Source organism: Myxocyprinus asiaticus, chromosome 39 (assembly GCF_019703515.2).
Source record: "Myxocyprinus asiaticus isolate MX2 ecotype Aquarium Trade chromosome 39, UBuf_Myxa_2, whole genome shotgun sequence".
Lineage (NCBI taxonomy): Eukaryota > Metazoa > Chordata > Actinopteri > Cypriniformes > Catostomidae > Myxocyprinus > Myxocyprinus asiaticus.
The window spans coordinates 31200602-31222678 of NC_059382.1; the positions used below are offsets into that span (position 1 = coordinate 31200602).

The 22077-nt window shown below is 41.4% G+C and overlaps 1 long non-coding RNA gene across 1 annotated transcript; it reads left to right on the forward strand.

Moving 5' to 3' along the window:
• The first annotated feature begins 657 nt into the window (after positions 1 to 657).
• LOC127430340 (uncharacterized) lies at positions 658 to 17674 on the forward strand. Its single transcript, XR_007895434.1, has 3 exons — positions 658 to 756; positions 960 to 1048; positions 15616 to 17674. It is a non-coding gene; the product is annotated as an uncharacterized LOC127430340 (long non-coding RNA).
• The last annotated feature ends 4403 nt before the right edge of the window (positions 17675 to 22077 follow it).

Here is a 22077-nt window from a genome sequence, read left to right on the forward strand (position 1 = left end):
TTGTAAAAATCTGCTTTTCACTTGATAATGTATTGTTATTCACCATAGTATTTACAAAAAGGCTCATGATGACAGGAAGTTCATCAGTAGTGGGTAACATGTGAAATTAAAATAATGCAATAAACATGAACTAAACTACATCAGATGTAACACAGAACACCCCAGTGTACATAACTGATATTAAAAATAAGAAGAAATATAACTATTCCCATAAAATATAATGAAATGTGATGGGTAAAGCAGGGAATTCTGGGCATGCTCGATCATTGCTTTTAATTAACTGTAATTTTACCAATAATTTACCATAAAAAGTACATATACTCGCTTGTTAAACATAATATACATTTTTACTGTAATTATACGGTAAAATCATACTTTTTACATGTAAAATTACTTTTTACAACATTGTACTGTAAAATTACATGTATTGTCTTTTTAAATATATTATAATATTTTACCATATTTCTTTTTTAGGTAACTGCCCGTTTACCAATTTTTATTTATTTATTTATTTATTTATTTATTTTTTTACTTTAGCATTTTTACAATCTTTTACCGTTAAAATTACGGACATTTTTTTACAGTGAATTTTTTTTTTATGTTTTCATTTTGAATTACAGTATTTTCTGCACGTGCGCATCGTCAGTTCATGTCAGTCACATCTCGATGACGTCAGTAACTTACTTTGAAGCGATTTCGCGTTCTGATAACGGAGGCACGTATCTTTGATGCGAACTGAGCGGACAACAGTCCAGGGTATGTAACTTTAGCCTACATATTTTTATTATATTTGCAAAAATCATGTTTTCAGGACCACAGTGTTAAGATATATAACGGTATTTCACATGTCCTCCACGGGGGCTGCTGGCTAGCAAGCTAGCTAACGTTAGCCAATGTCAACTTTTGCTAGCTAGCTAGATAGCTCACAAACTCACTCTGTGGCTGTGGGTCTTTACCAGGTACTGTGTGTACTAAGGCTTGGGCGAGCGGGAGAAATCTTAAGTCGGCATGGACGATTTTGACGACGCCATACTGTCGGTGTTCGAGAGTAAGTCGTGTTTTTCATTCATATTTACTGATTAGCTTAGCAATGTTAGCGTCTGTATCTGTATATTTGATCACGGGATCGTTAATATTGCACACTATTAGCTGGATAATGCCTGTCTGCAAAAAAGGCCACGCTTAAGCGTCGTGGATAACAACTAAGTTAAAGTGAGAGAACATAAGTAAGTAGAATTATATCAGCTCCCAACTGTTTGTTTCTTTTGAAAAAAATATACCTAATATGTACCTTTTTCTTTTCCATTTATACACTACATGCTTCAAATCAATGTTTGGAATTTCAGAATGAAAAAACAACTAGTTCCTTTTATATGGTTTATTACGTTGAAATATAACTGTCCAAAATAAAAATAAAAATTCAGAAAAATAATTATTGCTGTAATTAATGCTTCTGATTTACCCAAATGTGTATATATATATATTTTAACTGAATCAGTTAAGGTTAATATTAATCTCTGTCTGTGGATCTACTAAAATATATTGTTGTTGAACACACTATGATTTGGATTAATTAATAGATTTGTCTTGCTAGGTATTCATTATTTACAAATTGGTGCATGTAATGCACCAATGGGGCTGTCAGAAGCAGCAACTTAAGTGATAATTTTGTTGATAGTGTGGTCAATTGGTCAATTTTGCCTTAGCCAGTAATTTTTTTCTCCTGAAATGACTATGGATCCCGCGGTTTAAATATCTTACCTGGTGCTGAACACGCCTTAATGCTACTTAGCACAACAAAGCTAGTCACGTGGGCAACCGAAACTAAGGGTCGCGAGAGGTGACAAGCGCAGGAAAAACGTGACTTCAGTACACCGCAAACAAACTATGCTATACTTTAGCAATAAATAATACTCTAAAACAAGTGAAGCACTGTTTATAGACACACTAAAAACAATGATAGTTTTACACACACTGGACAAACAAATCTAAATCTAGCAGTGAATACACTGGGACAAGTCAAAACAATGTAGTACACACACCAACACACGTTTAAGCGGCGCGAGTTCAACACAGTAAACAAACAGCACAAGTCTAGCAATGAATACTACTCTACAACAAAGTAAAACAATGGAATAAACACACTTACACACAGCTGCATGACTATGGATCCTGCAGTTTAAATATCTTACCTGGCGCTGGGCACGCCCTAATAATACTTAGCACAACAAAGCTAAGGGAGACCGAAACTAAGGGTCGCGTGAAGCGCGGGAAAAACGTGACTTCAGTACACTGCAAACAAACTATGCTAAACTTTAGCAGTAACTCACAGATTTAAATGAGGGTGTGATACTTATGTTTCTCATGTATTTTACTGAATAACAAAGTATAACAAATCAAATGTAGCCTATGAAGTCTCCGTATATTGTGCGCTTCTCAAAAATCTGCTTTTGCCATGCGTAACATTAGCTGTGATACTATATCATACACATTTTCCACTTTTTGAAATGTCGGTGTTAATGTTTAAAACCTTTCGACAACTATACGAGAACATGCCTTCGATCTTTCTTACTCCTCAAGTTAGGGATTGGCCATACCACTTATTTTCTTTTTGGTCTGATACCAAGTATTATCAAAGCCAATATTGCCTATACTAATAGTGATATTTCTGTTACCATATTTTCCTGAATACACGTCATTTTCTTTTCTTCATCTAAAAGGTCTTGCAACGAATAGTCTGAAGTGACTTATATAAATAATTTGTATGTAACTGATGTCGACCAGTCAAACACGCTGCACACTAAAACACCAATGCTGAAGTCAAGTAATTTATTTATAAAGCACATTTAAAAACAACGGTTGTTGAACCAAATTGCTGTACAATAAATGACATTATAAATACAATGAATACAACAATAATACAATAAATAGAACAGTACAGCAAAGCCGTAGGGGGGAAATAAATACAGGTTTGAACTTTAATCTAATTCAAATGCTAAAGAAAATAAGTCTTCAATTTATTTTAAAAAATTGTAATAAAGGCAAGTTAAGAAGTCTCCCTAGGACTTAAAAATGAGGTCATGGTCAATTGTATCAAATGCTGCACTAAGATCTAGTACTACTGATATAGCACTGGATCCAGAGTTGAGGGAAAGAAAAAAAAACACGGTTAAAGTCATGGATAGTACCGTCATGATTACTACAATATTACTATAGTAAAACCATAGTTTCTGCCATAAAACCATGGTTAATACAGTCATGGTTACTGCAATATTACTATAGGAAAACCATGGTTAATTGTATTAAAACCATGGTTTCCACAATAAATAAATAAATATACATGGTTATTACAGTTAATACCATGGTTAATTTCCATTAGGGCTTAACAAAACCCTTTATCAAAGAAGCAAATACAGTTAAGAAATGTTGAATAAAAATATGCTGAGCCACAGGAGAAAGCCATCACCCCTTGTGCCTCAGACAAGGAAGGGAACAGGTGCGACCGACAGACCCCACCCCTTACCAGGATCAAACCCTTTTCTGATTCTGAGCCCACAGCAGATTTGAGTTTCTGTCACTTGCACATAAAAACACATTCACACTGTATATTCTCTGCACCACTGAAATGACACAAATTATGCACATTGTCGGAAATGTCTATGCTGGTAGTATATTGGTTATCCTATAAAGCTAAGCAGGTTTGAACCTGGTCAGGGCCTGGATGGGAGACCTCCTGCCTATAGCAGAGCTTCATGGTGCTGTGCACCCATGGCCAGCTAATCAGGGCTTTGGGATATTTAGTGATTTTATTTGGGAAAAACACTGTATGCTTAATCAATAATTCCAATGACAAATTTTGGGCAATTTACCAATTTCCTCTTTGTAAATATGATATATATGCAATTTCAAAATGTGTTGTGCCCACATACTACAAAGACAAGGCTTCACAACAACCTCGTGGGGAAAAAGTAAGAGTAGGGTGCAGCACAGAAGGAACATTACCCCGTGTTCATGGCCATATGCTAAAGTGCTCTTCAGACTGATTTTACACACGGCAGGAAAATATTGAAATTCCGGGACATTTCGCATCCCCAAATTGAATTATTTTTTTCCAGGACATATAGCCAAAAACCGGGACGATACATGAGAAACGTAAGTATCGCACCCTCATTCAAATCTGTGTACATGCATGATCATGGTATCAGCAGCTTCCTCATCAGTTCGCAGCATTTCAGAGATGTCCGAAAGTGGTGGTTCTCAGTTCAGTGTACTGTTGACTTGAAAACTGTTGCATCTGGACTGTTCAGCCTGATTAGTTGGCATGGTTCATTGCAAAGAAGAGTTAGGAAAAGGCCTATTGTTCTTCTAAGGATTATTATTATTATTATTATTCTTTCAAAGTTTGAAATTGTCAAGACACTGCTTATGTAAAATTGTAATGGAATATTTGATATCTGATATACTGTTGCCATGGCAATGCATTAATTGTTATTATTCCATTCTTCCTATATTTGGGTGTTTTTAAGGCACTTAGCATGCTTGAAATTGAAAATGGGCATGCAAGGGGGGCTCTGTAGCACCCCCATTTTCACCTACAGTCACCAAAATTGGTACATACATAGTCCTCATAAAGCCAAACAAATTTCATACTCACAGTCATTAGCTCCGCCCAACAGGAAGTCAGCCATTTTGGATTTTCTGAAAATCGCAGACTCTGAACCTTTAAATACTCCTCCTTGGGGATTCATGTGACTGGCACCAAATTTGTGCAACATCATGCCAAGACATAAATTGGATTTTTGATATTTTGAACGGTCTTCATGGCGAAGCAATAAGTTTAGGGCTAATATCCTTATATCTTCTGTGTGCACTGTGTGATTTTGATGAAAATGCAGCTGTGTTTGGTAATGAGGACTGATCACATTAATGGGGCTATTATGGGTCACGGTCATAGCGCCACCAACTGGATGCAGGAAATATCACACTTTTTACAAACTTTGAAATAGCCCACTTGTGTTTACATAAATTGCTCCAAAATTGGACATATATAGTTCTCATCAAGCTGAACAACTTTCATAAATATAGCCATTAGGTCTGTCCAATAGGAAGTCGGCCATTTTGGATGTTCTGAATTTTGAAGTCTCTGAACTTTTAAATACTCCTCCTAGGTGATTCATGAGACTGTCACCACATTTAGACAATATTATGCAAGATATTGAAGATGCAAAATTGTGAACAGATTTTGATATATTGAACGGTGTTGCCATGGCAAGGAATTAAATTATTTGCGAAAAATGGGAAACAGAAGTGTCTTATATCTTCTGTGTGCAATGTGTGATTTAGAATTAAATTGAGATGTATGTTTAGTCTTGGGGGCTAATCACATGGATTTGACTATTTTGGGTCACGGTCATAGTGCCACCACCTGGCAGCAGGAAGTGTGGTTCTTACAACAGACTTTAAAATAGTCCTCTTATATTTACTCAAATTACTTCAAAATTGTTTAGAATAATGTCAAATGCCAAATACATGTGTCCACCTTGCATTGTTTTCCAAAAGCCACCAGGTGGAAATGGGCCAGTTGTGCTTGGGCCCGTCGTCACTGCTTGCAGCTATATTTTTAATTGAGAGTCACCTTCATTGTGAATTATATGGAGTTTGAATGCAGGGTTTAAAACTCAAACACTGAAAGCAGTATCTCCATATTTATATCAAACGTTCTTCTTAAAAAAAATGCAACAATTAATATTAGATCCTCTTTCAGCTCATAATAAAATAAAACATGCTGCATGAATATGAGCAAGGATTGCTCCAAGAAACAGATTGGCATATAGATACAACACATTTAATAACAAAATCCATTCTCCTCTCTCTAGCAAATACCCCTCCATACCACGCGCACCGTATGTTACCGACCCAGACTATTATTGTGATTTGTTCACATGCGTTCCTGACTACTGAGCTTAAAAACAGTTTTTAAAAAAAACATAAAAGATTTTTCCGATGACAGACATAGCTGAAAACAAAGATGTGAGGAACACCTGACAGTCATCTGACAGATCAGTTAAATTTTTTACATGCTTTCTATTGTTAAATTGGATCAAAATGGATACCTTTTTTCCATCTGCCTCAGATATGATGTATAAAACACATTGTATGCATTATTTTAGTGATGAAAATATTTTAAAAATGAATTGCATCTCAAACACAGTCATGCTGGTTGATTGTAGTCATGCATGCAGGTTATGTTGGTATGTTTTACTCACAAAAGATCACAGAGGTAACCAGTTTACCAGATCGGACTGAATCGGTTGGTGTAGCAGCCCAGTTGACTTTGACAAATGGGACACAGAGTGTTTCTGACGGGTGCTTTTTTCTTTATTTTAATGCATATTCGCATTGTCACAGAATGTAAATGATCACAATAGATGATTTAGACCAGTGTTTCACAATCCTGTCCTGGAGTACCTCAAACATTACATATTTTGGATGTCTCCCTTATTTGACACACTCAGTTCAGATCAAGGAGCATTCTACTAATGAGCTAATCAGTAGAATCAGGTGTGTTGGATATAGGAGACATCTAAAATATGTAGTGTTATTGGTACTCCAGGAAAGGAATGAGAAACTCTGATTTAGACCATTAAAAAAATTAACAAGCAAACTTCAAACCACAATGAAAAAAATAAATAAAAATAAATTTAAAAAAAATAAAACACAACACAAATAGAGAAAACATACCTCACTCTGCTTGGTAAAGGGTGCTAAGTTAAATTCATATTGTCAAATATTACATATTTGAAAATTTTTCCAGAGGATTCTCAAATCAGGAACATGTGGAGCTGCACACATTACTCTTCGCTCTGCTATGGCATCATTAATTTGCATCACTCATTTTTATATGGGTAATTCTACAGAAGTGGTGCAAATTTAGGGTTGGATGAGTTTGACATTTTTTAAATAATTTCTTTCCAAATGTATTTTACATTTTTATTGCACTGTATCTGAAATTTATAAATTCACTATAGGTACACTGAAATCTTTTAATGAATTTTCACAATTATTCCTAATTTTAGACAGCGTTCCTATTTTTGTCAACATAACAAAAAACTCTAATAAATAGGAAACAAATAAGTATTCTTCATTTTTGTTGATTCAACATAAAATAATTTTTAGTACATTTGTTGGTGCCTATATTAAATTTTAAATAATTTCAGAACTATTTTATGTTCCCTATTATACTTTAATTTATGCAACTACTGTAAAAATCAAAATGTAAAATATGGAAGATACCATGTTGATATTCATAGAATACATGACCCATCCTGGTCACTATAAAAAAAAAAAAAACAAAAAAAACAACTGTGTTTCGGTTGTGACCTTGATGTTTTGGTAGTGACCTTATTTTCATGGAACACCCTTTACTTGTTTGTTTTACACATCAAGCCACTTAATGACACTTTAAGCAAGTATGTTCAGGTTTCAGGTATGTTGTGGTCTGGTGTATGTTTACCTTCAATTGATGTACGAGGTGGAGTTGTTTCCCTGCAGAAGATCTCTAGTTCTTTCTGTGCTTTCTTCCATGCCCTATGATGTTTTTGACTTGCGCTCCATTTTGCACGTGTGTATCTCTTCTCCCAGTCTTTTACATTTTTAAATGTTCCCTCTTGCTTTTGTCTTACATTTTTATTCTCTTTCTTTTTGTAAGTTAATTGTTGATATCTTATGGAGGTCATCCCTAATCCTCCGCCAACTGTTGGGCACATCTGCATCTCTTGTGTCTATCTGCCTGTATCAGTCTACAAGTAAAAACACACACAGATTTCCACTCACTGAGCAATTCATTAGGAACATTATGGTCATAATTAAGTGTCTGATTAGTTATTCTGCTGTTTTAGCCCATTCACCTCAAGGTTTGACATGTTGTGCATTCTGAGATTCTGACATTCTGAGTTACTTTGTTCATCTTTTGTTTCCATTAAAAGCTGCACTTAGGGGGCCTGGGTAGCTCAGTGGTAAAAGATGCTGGCTACCACCCCTGGAGTTCGCTAGTTTGAATCGCAGGGCGTGCTGTGTGACTCCAACCAGGTCTCCTAAGCAACCAAATTAGACTGGTTGCTAGGGAGGGTAGAGTCACATGGGGTAACCTCCTCGTGGTCGCTATAATGTGGTTCATTTTCAGTGGAGCGCGTGCTGAGTTGAGCACGGATGCCGCAGTGGATGGCATGAAGCCTCCACACGTGCTATGTCTCCGTGGCAACACACTCCACAAGCCACCTGATAAGATGCGTGGGTTGATGGTCTCAGATGCGGAGGCAACTGGGATTCATCCTCCGCCACCCGGATTGAGGAGAATCACTATGCAACCATGAGGACTTAATTTTTTTTTTTTTTTTAAATTGGGTGAAAAAAAAAAGAGGCTGCACTTAGATCCTCCAGCCTCGTTACAGAAAGACTGACCAAAAAATGGATCTAGCGGCCATCAGAATTCTGCTCCTTCAACAAGGGGACCTTCCAGTTGAGGATCATGTCCATGTGTTTTTAGAGTGGCAAATGCAGTGCACTATCCAGACCGCTCTCTGGTGGTTTTCTTCCGGGCCGGTCTGAATAGTGCACTGAGGGAACTGATGCCTCCGGCTGATCCTCACTGGACACTCGGTGAATATGTGGAGAAGGCTCTGGAATTTTGCGGTTCCCTTTATACAGTGTATTATGGCGGGAACCCTGCGCCAAAACCTGCGTCTTTGGCTCCCTTGTCCAAGCCTTCCATGGCCCCTGTCTCCAAGTTGTATGATCTGCCACTGGTGTCGGTGCGTAGGTCCATGAAGACCCTACCTCAAAAATTGTCCGCGCCCACGCCTGCCACAGTCAACAAGCCAATGCCCACGCCTACCATGGCCAACGAGTTGCCAGCCTCGTCTGTCCCAGAGCCAGCGTTGCCAACTTCAGCCATCCAGAGGAGGAGGAAGAGAAAAGTTTCTGTTCCCGAGTCTCCTCCCATGCCCACGACCACAGAGGTTGTTCCCGAGTCTCCTCCCATGCCCATGACCACAGAGGTCGTTCCCGAGTCTCCTCCCATGCCCACGACCACAGAGGTCGTTCTCGAGTCTCCTCCCATGCCCATGACCACAGAGGTCGTTCCCAAGTCTCCTCCCATGCCCACGACCACAGAGGTCGTTTCCGAGTCACTGCCCGTGTTCACAACCACAGAGGTCGTTCCCAAGTCTCTTCCCACATTCGCGACCATGGAGGTAATTTCATCCAGGACTCTTTGTCTCAAGCCTTCCATGGCTCCGCACGCTTCCCCAGAGACTGTTTCCTCCAGCGGCTCTGCCGCCTGACCCAGTCCCTGTCTCGGCCCTGCGGCCACCTCCCAGGCCTCCTGACCCTGTCTCGGTCCTGCGGCCGCCTCCCAGAACTCCTGACCCAGTCCCCACCTTGAGGTCATCTCCTTGGTCTCCTGGCCGTCCACCTGATCTGCTCTGGTCTCCTGGCCATCCGCCTGATCTTCTCTGGTCTACTTGGTCCTCTGAGCCTGCAGCGTCACCCTGGCTCTCCATCCCTCCGGCTCTAGCTTTTGTTTCAAGCCTCCCTGACTTTGCCTTGTACCTCTGCTCCCCTTGTGCCCCCTTGAACTGTTTGTTTACCCCTTGCGCCCCCCTGAACTACCTGTTTTCCCCCACACTCCATGGATATTTTTTTTTCAAGCGTCTGGAATCCGCTCCTTAAAAGGGGGACTCTGTCAAATTCCCTGTTTTTTGCATTGACTTATGTTGAAATTCTTGTTTAGTTCCTGTTTCCTGATAGTTTGTAGTCCTTTTGTAGTTTCATTTTATGATTGGTTTTCCCCTGATTGTTTCCACAGGAGTTCCTCGTTCCCTTGTTTTCCCCTGTGTATTTAAGCCCTTGTTTTCCCTGTTTCCTTTGTCAGTCTTCACATGTATTGTCATGTTCTGTACCTGGTTCCCTGTGTTTTGTTTTCATTTTTATTCTGAGTTACTTTGTTCATCTTTTGTTTCCATTAAAAGCTGCATTTAGATCCTCCAGCCTCATTACACTACAATTGTACAGAGTGGTTATTTGATTTACTGTAGCCTTTCAGTAAGCTCAAACCAGTCTGGCCATTCTCTGTTGACCTTTCTCATCAAGGCATTTCTGTCCACAGAGCTGCATGATTTTATGCATTGTACTGCTGCCACATGATTGGCTGATTAGATAATCACATGAATAAGTAGGTGTACAGGTCTTCCTAATAAAGTGCTCGTGAGTGTATTATATATGTATAAATTATGTATATTTTTAAAAATCAAATCTGAAAGAACTTAATATCACTACCAAAACAACCATAGCTTGTTCGGTAATGACAATTTATTTTTATTTTTTAGGTATTTAGCAATTAACAGCCCCACGTCACAGTTCTGGAGTGGTGGCAATAGATTGGTGGCAAGTGTTTGAGGTAAGGCCACTGAAATGCAGTCTTTTTGGTTGGGATATAAGACTTGTCAACAGGGATGAAGTCTCTAGTGTAGGCTTGCTGTAGTTGGATGCTGTTAGCACCTTGAAGTCCTCATACTTGCTTACCATGGTCCCTTTTGCTCGCTTCACAAGTTCTTCATTGTAGACCTCATCTATGGTCTAAATTCATTTTTCTCACAAGCTAAAAAAATCTTTGCAGTCAGTGTGGCACATGCATCCATTCAGTTGACAACATCTGGCTTAGTAGTATGGCTGCACAGTATTGGTTCAATAAGCTGATATCTAAGTCATGTCTACTTTCAATGTCTTGCTGTATTTTGTCAAGATCCTCTCATTAATGGAACATTTTAAATCTTGACCTAGTGTCTTTTGCAGTATGCTTCCAGGAGCTATAAGCCTTGTTGAAAGTTTTTCTTGTTTCTTTGCTACCTGGATGCACATCTCTAGGCCTTTTTCTTTAAAACTTTTTCATGTAAACTTGACCTGAACTGTTGCACATGAAGGGGTTTGCTGTTTTCTTCTGCAGGGTGTGACATCTCATTATTGTTTTAAGCTGCTTGCTCAGCTGTGTTTTCCACTGTCTTGTCTGTATTTAACTTCAGTGAGCATGGATTTACTGTATATCCAGCACTGAGGGACACCACTCACATCAGACATCTAGAATTTAAGCACCCAATAATTTTAGCAAACAGGAACTTACATTTTCCAGGTGAATGGATGCTCTTCACATGTGAGTATGTTCATCTTAAACTGTCTGTTGTCACTCTGTTTCACTACGTATCTGTAATAGATGTATAATAATTTGCTGTCTCTTTTTCTTTATTGTACTCGGTTAAGCACCACTGATATTGTAGGGCTTTACTGGTTGTTTAGATCAGTGTTACTATCAGAAATAATTAATAATTATTATTTCTGTAGTTATTAATCAATTTTTAAATTAATTAATTGGATCTAACTCATTAAAACCTCATATGGGACTCCAGTAAATGTAGTGTTCTACGTTTAGGAGCAAGTTTGGTTATTAGCAATAATTAATAATTATCAAAGATAATTATTAATTATTAAAATCAATAGAACATTGATGAGAATCAATGTTAGTTTTTTTTAATCCTTTAAATCAACAATTATCAAAGATAATCGTTAATTGTTAACATCGATGAAACATTAATTAAAATTAACACTAGCTTATTGATCATTCAAATTCAATCAAAGATAATTATCAATTATCAAAAATCAATAGATTATTAATAAGGATTAACATTGACGGGGCACCACCCTGAAATCAGGGACTAATAAACGAATAGTAAAACAGTCTCAATATTAGATTTTCTTAGGAAAATCGGCATCCGAAGAATATCGATTTTCGGGAAAAAAAAACAATGAATGAAGGTTTGAATCCGAGTACTGACATCCTGTCAGCATGACACAAGCGTATGCAAAACAAACCAAAACACTTCTCTTTGTAATATAAACAAAGTTTATTTATGCAGTAATATCAATTAATAATTAATACAATGCAGTCAATAAACTTCCGACTTACAACTACAAACTAAACAGTGACATGATTAGATATGGAAATAAAAATAATTCTATAACACACAAGGTGTGTGTGTGTGTCAGTGTGGTTAGTGAGAGAGAGAGAGAGAGAGAGATTATTAAGTGACAGCCCGAAAGCTGATTTCTCGATAGCTGGAGAGAAAGCAGCCGTGTTCATCACTCAGAGACGCGGTTTTACGAGCGGGGCTCATAAAAGGCCTGCGTTATTTGACTCTAATGGATGAACTCAGTTTCTGTCTCACCCGCGATGGCAAAAATGCACAACAATCCAATTTGGTTGGACCACAATACAGCAAAACAAATTTGTGATAATTAATACCCTGAGTATTAATAATGAGCGGACATGGCGGTCCGTAAACTGTACAAGCAAAAACCTTGAAACACAAGAATAACACACTATAATATTCTATCTCTGCCCAGACGTAACCTCTTACTTGAATCACATGAGGACACAGGTAGAATGTGTTTTCCTCCGTCCTTTAACTTTGACCCGGTTCCTTGAGGCTTGGGTGATGACGGGAGGCCGTTTCCTCGCTCTGTTGGCGGGCGGTACGGCTGTTGATTCTCGGCGGGCTGGCAGGGAACTCAGAAATGTCGACTTGATTGAAGATGGAAGAGAAATCTTTAATCTCTTCACTTCTGTAGGCAAACGGGTGAAGATGCGAATTGCTCGGCGGTCTCCTTCGGATCCGTTAGAGTGTTTGGTTGAACACAGAGTAATCTCAACTCGTCCAGCGAAATGGAGATTGTATGGCTACAGTTTCAAGTTGGACATTACTTCCTTATGCCACGAGGTTGCACCGGAGAGCAGCAAAAAGCTACGTCTATATTCGATGAACGAAGTCGCTGGAAGTGAATTCTGGAAGCATTTCAGAATTATTTGAACTCCTGATGATGTCATGTTTGAGGGACATTCTGTTGTGTGCCTCATCCAATAGGAGTTGAGAGCTCGATCCTTTAGTGATCAAGGCTTCCCGGATTTGTAGTCTGTTTTGGACTCCCTTTGTTTGATTTTGGCGTGATTTTATCAGTAAAATTTACGACTTAGAAGGTGGGGGCTTGAGTTATGTTTTTATGACTGTTAGGCCTGCCTTTGTCTTCTATCTGAATACATGAGGCCCAACAATATCACTTTAGAGTATCACTGTAGCACTGTGAAACTACACAAAGAAATGACACTCAGATACACAGGTAAATGTCTAAACCTCTGCCGGTGCCATCAGTTATCCAGCTATGGGGTCATCAGCTGGGAACCAGCTATCATGGATGTTTCCCCCCATTAATCCCAGAACATCTCCTGGTGGTGGGGCAGCAGTCAGGGATGTCTCCCTGACACCCCCTGCAGCTGGACACTGGATCCTTTCGTTTGCCTCTCATTCTTGCTTTCCCATCAAGATATTCCTCTTTTACTGTTGAGACATACCATACAACCAGGGTTCAATACGCTCCCCCCCCCCATGAGCAGACATACCCTACATCCAAGGCCTCTTCTCTGTTAGAAAAAAACACAGGCTATAAATCTCTGCCTGCCACCCATCCAGGTGCCTAACCTTAAACCAATTCTCCAACAGATTAAGTAGGAGAGTGACCTGAGAGGCAAGCCACGGTCCCTCTAATTCCTAGCTTGGCCTGGTTTGCTCCACCACTCAGTCCCCTTCCAGAAACCAGACCAAATGGGTCAGCAGAAATGATTCCTACCCACCCCTTTCCTCTTCTACATGCTACCTTACCACACAATTGGTGTCACAATGTCACAATTGTTCCCTTTTCCCACTTCCTCACTTCTGCAAACCCCATTTTTCATCCTTGTTAATCATAGCCAGAAGCTGATTTTCTTCAGAGACTTCTTTAACACTGATCCAAAGATACCAATGTTTGTCAACAGGTGCTGCACTGAATTTCCAATAAACCCACAACACCCGACCTCCACAGGGTAAGTGGTAGCCCTCCATCTATTTTCCCTGCACTCAGCGGCCAGATCAGCATATTTTAGCTTCTTCCTTTCATAGGCTACTTCCAGTCCACCTTCATATGGGACAGTAAGTTCAATCATTATGACTTTCCTAGCTGATGCCACCCATAACACTATGTCCAGCCTCATGGAGCTAATAGTGATCTCAGAAGGAAATTTTGGCTTCAGACCAAGGTCGTCCACCATTGACTAACTACTTCCACCCTAAAGCTCTATCAGATGTACCCTCCCATATCATGTACAGTCCTTCTTCAATCCTAGATGCTTCTGTAACTATCATAGCTTTCCTCTGCTTTCTGGAGGCTGCTAACCACAGTTTGGGAGCCACCCCCATCCAAAGCCTGATATTACTTACTGATTTCTTCCAACAATCTCTTGATGCTTCAGCCTTGAAACTGCCTGGTTTACAACCTTTTCCACCTTCCAAGTGTGGCCTGTTCAGACCTGGGCTTGGATCCTCACAGACTGGCCTGTCAATACTTGTAGTTCTAAGACCAGCCTGGTATTATCCTGCTTTAGCCCAGTGTGATTGTCCAGTGAGTGGCAGCTGTAAGGCATTTCTTCCAAACAATGCTTCATCTGAAAAGCAACACGGCAAGCCCAGCCACTTTCTGATGTAACTGTTGGCCTTGCAATCCATCTTTGCCACCGATGCCGCAGTGATCTCACACATTTTGAATGATCAGATCAGGCAATAGTAAATTGTAAATTGGTAACACCAGACCCCAAGTTTGCCTGGTAGATAACAATGATCTGTCTTATCCAGGCCCTCCTTTACTTGCTTCAGGACCAACCCTGCCATGTGTGTGTCTGAAAGATCTGCAGTGTATTCCTAAAGTTTGAATAGGCTGCTGTACTAGCACTGGGATTCATTCCCCATCAACCTCAAACAATATCTTGGTCATTGTTAAACTCTCTAACAAATATAAAGGCAACATGCTTTTGATGGCATAGCTTCATCCTGGCCCATTCCAATAGCTCTTCCACCCTTTTGAAAAGTACATTTTCACATTTACCTGTCTGGAGGATGATTGTGACGTCATGTATATAGCTGCCCAGAGCTGGCAATGTCATCCCAGACTATGCACAGATTCTTCAGGCAATCGCTCTTGCCCCAATTAGGATGACCAAAAAAGACCTCCTTCAACTTTTTGTTTTTTGTTTTGTTTTGATGTGTTTTATTTAAAATTTTCAAAATAATGAAACTTTGTTTATTTCCTGGTTTCATTTAGATTTTTTTTTCATTTAGATTTTGAGACTAATCATGTAGCCTAGTTTTGAGAGTCATCTTCATTGTGAATTAGGGAGTGTGTATATGGGGTTTTAAAATTCTCAAATATTCACAGCGGTATCTTCATATTTGTGGCAGCGGGGGCGTGGTCAAGCATCTCTCTGGAGAGAGAGAAAGCGGTAAGGGCGCTTACACCTGAGCTAAATTATGTCTAACACCTGTCTCTAATTTCAGTGAGCACGGGGAGAGCGGCATAAATAGAGCCACACCGCAAGTAGACGAGAGAGAGCCTGGGTACCAGAGATCCTATTGTGAAGCCAAGAGTTTATTATTGCGAAGCTGAGAGTTTATTATTGTGAAGAAGTTTGTTTATTTTTAGAGTGAATTATTGAACAGCGTGAAAACCCTGAAAGAGTGTATCTGCTGCAGTGAGGAGAATAAAACGCTTACCTGAACCAGGAAATCTGCTTCTCGCCGCCTCCTTTCACTGAGAAGTGTTACAATATTTAAATCAAATATTGTTCTAAACATGCAAAAAATTATTTTAGCTCCTCATTCAGCTCATAATTAAATAACACACACTGCATTATTATAAGCAAGGAGTGCTCCAAGAAGCACAATGGCATGCAGATGAGAGGGACTTCATAATAAAATCCATACTCCTCTCTCTCGCGTATACTTGCGTGACAGGGCTTACTTCTCCATACCAGGTGTGCCATAGGTTGATGACCCATAAAACTCAAAAGGATTTTTCAAATGACAGACATAGCTGAAAACAAAGATGTGCACAAAATGTAACACCCATTTGACTCATCAGTTACATTTTTTTCATATTTTCTATTGTTATATTGGATCAAAATGGATACCTTTTGCTGTCCATCTGCCTCAAAGACATAGCATGCACATTGTATGCATTATCGTAGTGATGGAAATATTTTTAAAATGAAGTGCATCTCAAACATCTCAATCATGAAGATTGTTTGTTGAGATGGCTGCAGGTTATGTTGTTTACAGAACTGTTTTTCTCATAAAAGATCGCAGAGGTAACCACTTTACCAGATCGGACTGAATCGGTTGGAACAGTTTGGGTCTCGGTTCCACACTGATGCACAAGCTATTCAATCATAACCCGTCTCTCGGGCTTGCCTGACAGTCCGACAGGAAATTAGCCAATAACTGCGAGTAATATGATCCTAGGACTAGTGATGTATGCTTTTCCTAACTCTTCTTTGCAATCAACCACTCCAACTAATCGGGATGAACGGTCCGGACACAACAGTTCTCAAGTCAACAGTTCACTGAACTGAGAACCGCCTCTTCCGGACATCTATGGAATGCTGAGAACTGATGAGGAAGCTGCTGATACCATGATCATGTGTGTACACAGATTTCAATGAGGGTGCGATACTTATGTTTCTCATGTATTTGACTGAATAACAGAAAGTATAACAAATAAAATGTAGCCTATGTAGTCTCCGTTTATTGTGCACTTCTCAAAAATCCGCTTTTGTCAAGCGTAACATTAGTTGTGATACTATATCATACACATTTTCCACTTTTTAAATGTTAATGTTTAAAACCTTTCATGAACTATATGAGAACATGCCTTCAATCTCACTTCACAAGCTAGGGATTGGCGACACCCCTTATTTTCTTTTTGGTCTGATACCAATATTGCCTATACTAATAGCGATACTTCTGTTACCGTATTTTCCTGAATACAAGTAAATTTAAAAAGGTCTTGCAACGCATAGTCCGAAGCGACTTACATAAATAATTTCTATGTAACTGATGTCGACCAATCAAACAGTCAAGTAATTTATTTATAAAGCACATTTAAAAACAACAGTTGTTGAATCAAATTGCTTTACAATAAAAAACATAATAAATACAATGAATACAACAATAATACAATAAATAGAACAGTACAGCAAAGCCATAGAGGAAAAAAAAAATACAGGTTTGAACTTTAATTCAAAAGCTAAAGAAAATAAATCTTCAATTTATTTTTAAAAATTGTAATAGAGGGGGAAAGCTATTCCAAAGCTTAAGTGGCAACAGAAAAAGCCCTGTCTCCCTTAGTCAATTGTATCAGATGCTGCACTAAGATCTAGTACTACTAAAATACACTGGATCCAGAGTCGAGGGAAAGAAAAAAAAACATGGTTAAACTTATGGATAGTACTGTCATGATTACTACAATATTACTATAGTAAAACCATAGTTTCTGCCATAAAACCATGGTTAATATAACGAACGTGAAGCAGACAGAGGAGTAGAATCCATGTGTGAGTGTTTATTATATAAAACAACCATTGCAGGCAGATAATCCAGACAGTAATCAAAAGGTGTAATCAAAGTCCAGGCAAATGTCGTAAAGAAGGAAACAGCAATCAAAGTTAAACAAATCCAAAACAGTAATCCACACTCGTAAATCCTTTTAGAGTGAATTATTGAACAGCGTGAAAACCCTGAGTGTATCTGCTGCAGTGAGGAGAATAAAACACTTACCTGAACCAAGAAATCTGCTTCTCGCCGCCTCCTTTCACTGAGAAGTGTTCCACTGGTGCCGAAACCCGGGAAGGAGGAGGGATTCCCGTCGCAGAATCCTCGACACTGCCGTCCACCCAGGGGAGCGCCGCTGCCATCTGACGGGGGACGGAGTAGCCCGACCACCCGGACGCGGGGAATGGCCGCCGTCCGCGAGGCGAGTGGGGACGGGACTCCCCGACCGCCTGGAGCGAGGGAGCCGCTGCCGGGGGCGGAGGAGTGCCCTGCTGTCCCCCGGGAACACGGAGGGGTCGAGAGAAGACTGCCGTCCGCGGGGGGAGGAGGGAAGCGACTCCCCGACCGCCTGGAGTGGTAGGGCCGCTGCCAGGGGAGGAGGAGTGTCCCCATGGGATGCCGGGAACGCGGAGGGGCGTTCTGTCTGCCGGGGTTCGGCGGCCTGACTCCGGTCTGCCCAGGGAAGAGCGGCTGCCATCTGCCTGAGAGGGTGGAGGAGTGATCGAGGACCATGTGACGGCGCATCAGAGAACCGGTGAGTTTCTTTTTCTCTCTCTCCTCTCTCTCTCTGTCGCTCTGTGTTGGCCTTTCCCTCGCCTATTTTGTTTTGTTGTTGTTGTTGTTGTTCTTTCCCTCCTGTCTCCTCACAGGTCGAGGAAGGCGGGGATGACCCACCAGCAGTCGGGGCGCAAGGCACGCCCCCCGGAGAGGAAGGGGGGATGTACGTCATGCCGGGGGCTCCCCGGCCTGAGGCAACGCCGGGAGGAGTGTAGAGCCGAGGAGGGTGGGGCCGGGCTGGAATGACGCACGCCCAGTCCCCAATCACGAGGGATAAAGGCGGCCGGGGACTACAGTTAGAGAGAGAGAATTACAGGCAGCTGTACTGTGTGTTTATGATTGTGTGTTTTTGGTTAAGTTTATTATTAAACTATTATTTATATTCTTAAGCCGGTTCTCGCCGCCTCCTTTCCATCGAACCCCCTTACACTGGTGCCGTAACCCGGGAAAAAGGTTTGAAGATGGATGGAAGTCGCACCGTAGAGTCCTCCCAGTTGGCTGAGATCCTCCAAGCCCTCGTTGGCTTACATCGGAGCCACCAGCAATTCCTGCTTGAGCTCCGGCAAGATCAAGACCGCCGGTTTGTGGAGCTCATGCGCGCTCAAGCAGAGGACTGACAGGTGATCCGGAGCCTCCTCAGCCAGGGGGCATCCCCAGCCATGACCCCGGACAAGAAGACAAAGGCAGGCCTAACACAGTTGTAAAAACATAACTCGAGCCCCCACCTTCTAAGTCATAAATTTTACTGATAAAAATCGTGCCAAAATCAAACAAAGGGAGTCCAAAACAGACTACAGATCCATGAAGCCTTGCTCACTAAAGGATCGAGCTCTCAACTCCTATTGGATGAGGCACACAACAGAACGTCCCTCAAACATGACATCATCAGGAGTTAAAATACCTCTGAAATGTTTCGTGAGTTACTTCCAGCGACTTCGTTCATCGAATATAGACGTAGCTGTTTTTGCTGCTCTCAGGTGCAACCTCGTGGCACAAGGAAGTAATGTCCGACTTGAAACTGTAGCCATAAAATCTCCATCTCGCTGGACGAGTTGAGATTACTCTGTGTTCAACCAAACACTCTAACGGATCCGAAGGAGACCGCCGAGCAATTCGCATCTTCATCCGTTTGCCTACAGAAGTGAAGAGATTAAAGATTTCTCTTCCATCTTCAATCAAGTCGACATTTTTGAGTTCTCCGCCAGCCTGCCGAGAATCAACAGCCGTACCGCCCGCCGACAATCAACAGCCATACCGCCCGCCGACAGAGTGAGGAAACGGCCTCCCATCATCACCCGAGCCTCAAGGAACCGGGTCAAAGTTAAAGGACGGAGGAAAACACATTCTACCTGTGTCCTCATGCGATTCAAGTAAGAGGTTACGTCTGGGCAGAGATAGAATATTATAGTGTGTTATTCTTGTGTTTCAAGGTTTTTGCTTGTACAGTTTACGGACTGCCATGTCTGCTCATTATTAATACTCAGGGTATTAATTATCACAAATTTGTTTTGCTGTATTGTGGTCCAACCAAATTGGATTGTGCAAATTTCGCCATCGCGGGTGAGACAGAAACTGAGTTCATCCATTAAAGATTCAAATAACGCAGGACTTTTACGAGCCCCGCTCGTAAAACCGCGTCTCTGAGTGATGAACACAGCTGCTTTCTCTCCTGCTATCGCGAAATCAGCTTTAGGGCTGTCACTTAATCATCTCTCTCTCTCTCTCTCTCTTATAATCAAACACACACACTGTCTCTCACACACACACCTTATGTGTTATAGGATTATTTTGATTTCCATATCTAATCATATCACTGTTTAATTTGTAGTTGGAAGTTGGAAGTTTATTGACTGCATTGTATTAATTATTAATTGATATTACTGCATAAATAAACTTTGTTTATATTACAAAGAGAAGTGTTTTGGTTTGTTTTGCATACGCCTGTGTCATGCTAACGGGATGTCAGTGCTCGGATTCAAACCTTCATTTATTGTTTTTTTCCCCCAAAAATCGATATTCTTCGGATGTCGATTTTCCTAAGAAAACAATCTAATATTGAGACTGTTTTACTATTCGGTTATTAGACCCTAATTCCAGGGTGGTGCCCCGTCAATGTTAATCCTTATTAATATTCTATTGATTTTTGATCATTGATAATTATCTTTGATGATTGAATTTGAATGATCAATAAGCTAGTATTAATTTTAATCGATGTTAACAATTAACGATTATCTTTGATAACTGTTGATTTAAAGGATTTAAAAAGGTAACATTGATTCTCATCAATGTTCTATTGATTTTAATAATTAATAACTATCTTTGATAATTATTAATTATTGCTAATAACCAAACTTGCTTCTAAACGTAGCGGGGAAGCCCAGCTCGCGGCTCAACAACTGCCAGCGACGAGCCTCCTGGCTTACGGAGACTTAAAGAAAGCCATCCTGCAACAGGTTGGTCGTAGTCCGGAAGAAAGTCGTCAACTCTTCCGGAGCCTGAAGCTGGAGAGCTCCGACCGCCCGTTTGCCTTCGCCCAACGGCTCTGCGACGCCTGCTGAAGATGGTTGCTAGCAGGGGACCGCGGCTAAGATGGGATCATTGACCAGGTGGTACTGGAGCAATTAATACATCGACTGCCAAAGGGGACGGCGGAGTGGGTCCAGTGCCACCTCCTGGCGTCGCTGGAGGAAGCCGTCCGGCTTGCGGAGGACCACATGGCAGCGATCCCGAGGGCGGAAGAGCCCTCCCACTCTCTCTCTCTTCCCCCTGTCTCATTCCCCTCCCCTCTCTCCTCTCATTCTGCTCTCTCTCCAGGTCCCGTTCCTGCCCCACACAGATGAGGAGGACTTCAGCCACTGAGACCAGTTCCCCGGGTGTGGGAGCCGACACCTTCCCTTATCCCGATGCCCTGCCGCTCTCCCCCTCGCCCGCCAATGCAAGTGCAGGCGTAGCGCCTGGGCCAGCCTGCTGGAGGTGCGGGGACCCTGGCCACTTCCGGGATCAGTGCCCTCTGATGGAGCTGGGGATGGTGGTGCGGGTCTCTGACCTCCCACAGGCTGGCGTACCGGATACCGGTAAGTGTCAAGGGTGGTACTCACCAAGCGTTGGTGGACACCGGGTGTAATCAAACCACTATCCACCAACGCTTGGTTCAACCCGAGGCATTGGGCACAACTAAAACGGTGAGGGTGAAATGTGTGCACGGGGATATTCACAAGTAACCGGTGGTGACCCTGACGATTAAATTCCGGGGGAAGAAGCATAGAGTGGAGGCCGCGGTTAGTTCCTGCCTCACCCATCCGCTGATTTTGGGGACTGATTGGCCTGATTTTAGAGTTTTATTAAAGGGAATTTGCGCAGATGGGTCCTGTATGAAGTTAGGGAGATGTGCAATGTGCGATGCTCTGGCAGGGGAGGCGGAGCCGGGGCCATCCTCGACAGCTCCGCGTCATAATGACGAGAGAGGGGGAGAGGCTGCAGCCCCTCCCCTTCTCAGGGAATTCCCTGAGGGGGATTTCCCTTTGGAGCAGTCGCGAGACGAAACCCTCAAACACGCCTTTGACCAAGAGAGAGTCATCGATGGTCAATGACTCCAGCTGGACATCGCCCTTTCATACCCCTATTTTGCAATTATAAATGAGCGGTTGTATAGAGTGACACAGGACGCTAGACTAAAGAGGATACAACCCAACTTTTGATTCCACGGAGCCGTCGGGAAATGGTATTCCAGGCGGCTCATTATAATCCCATGGCGGGTCACTTAGGAGAAAGGAAAACA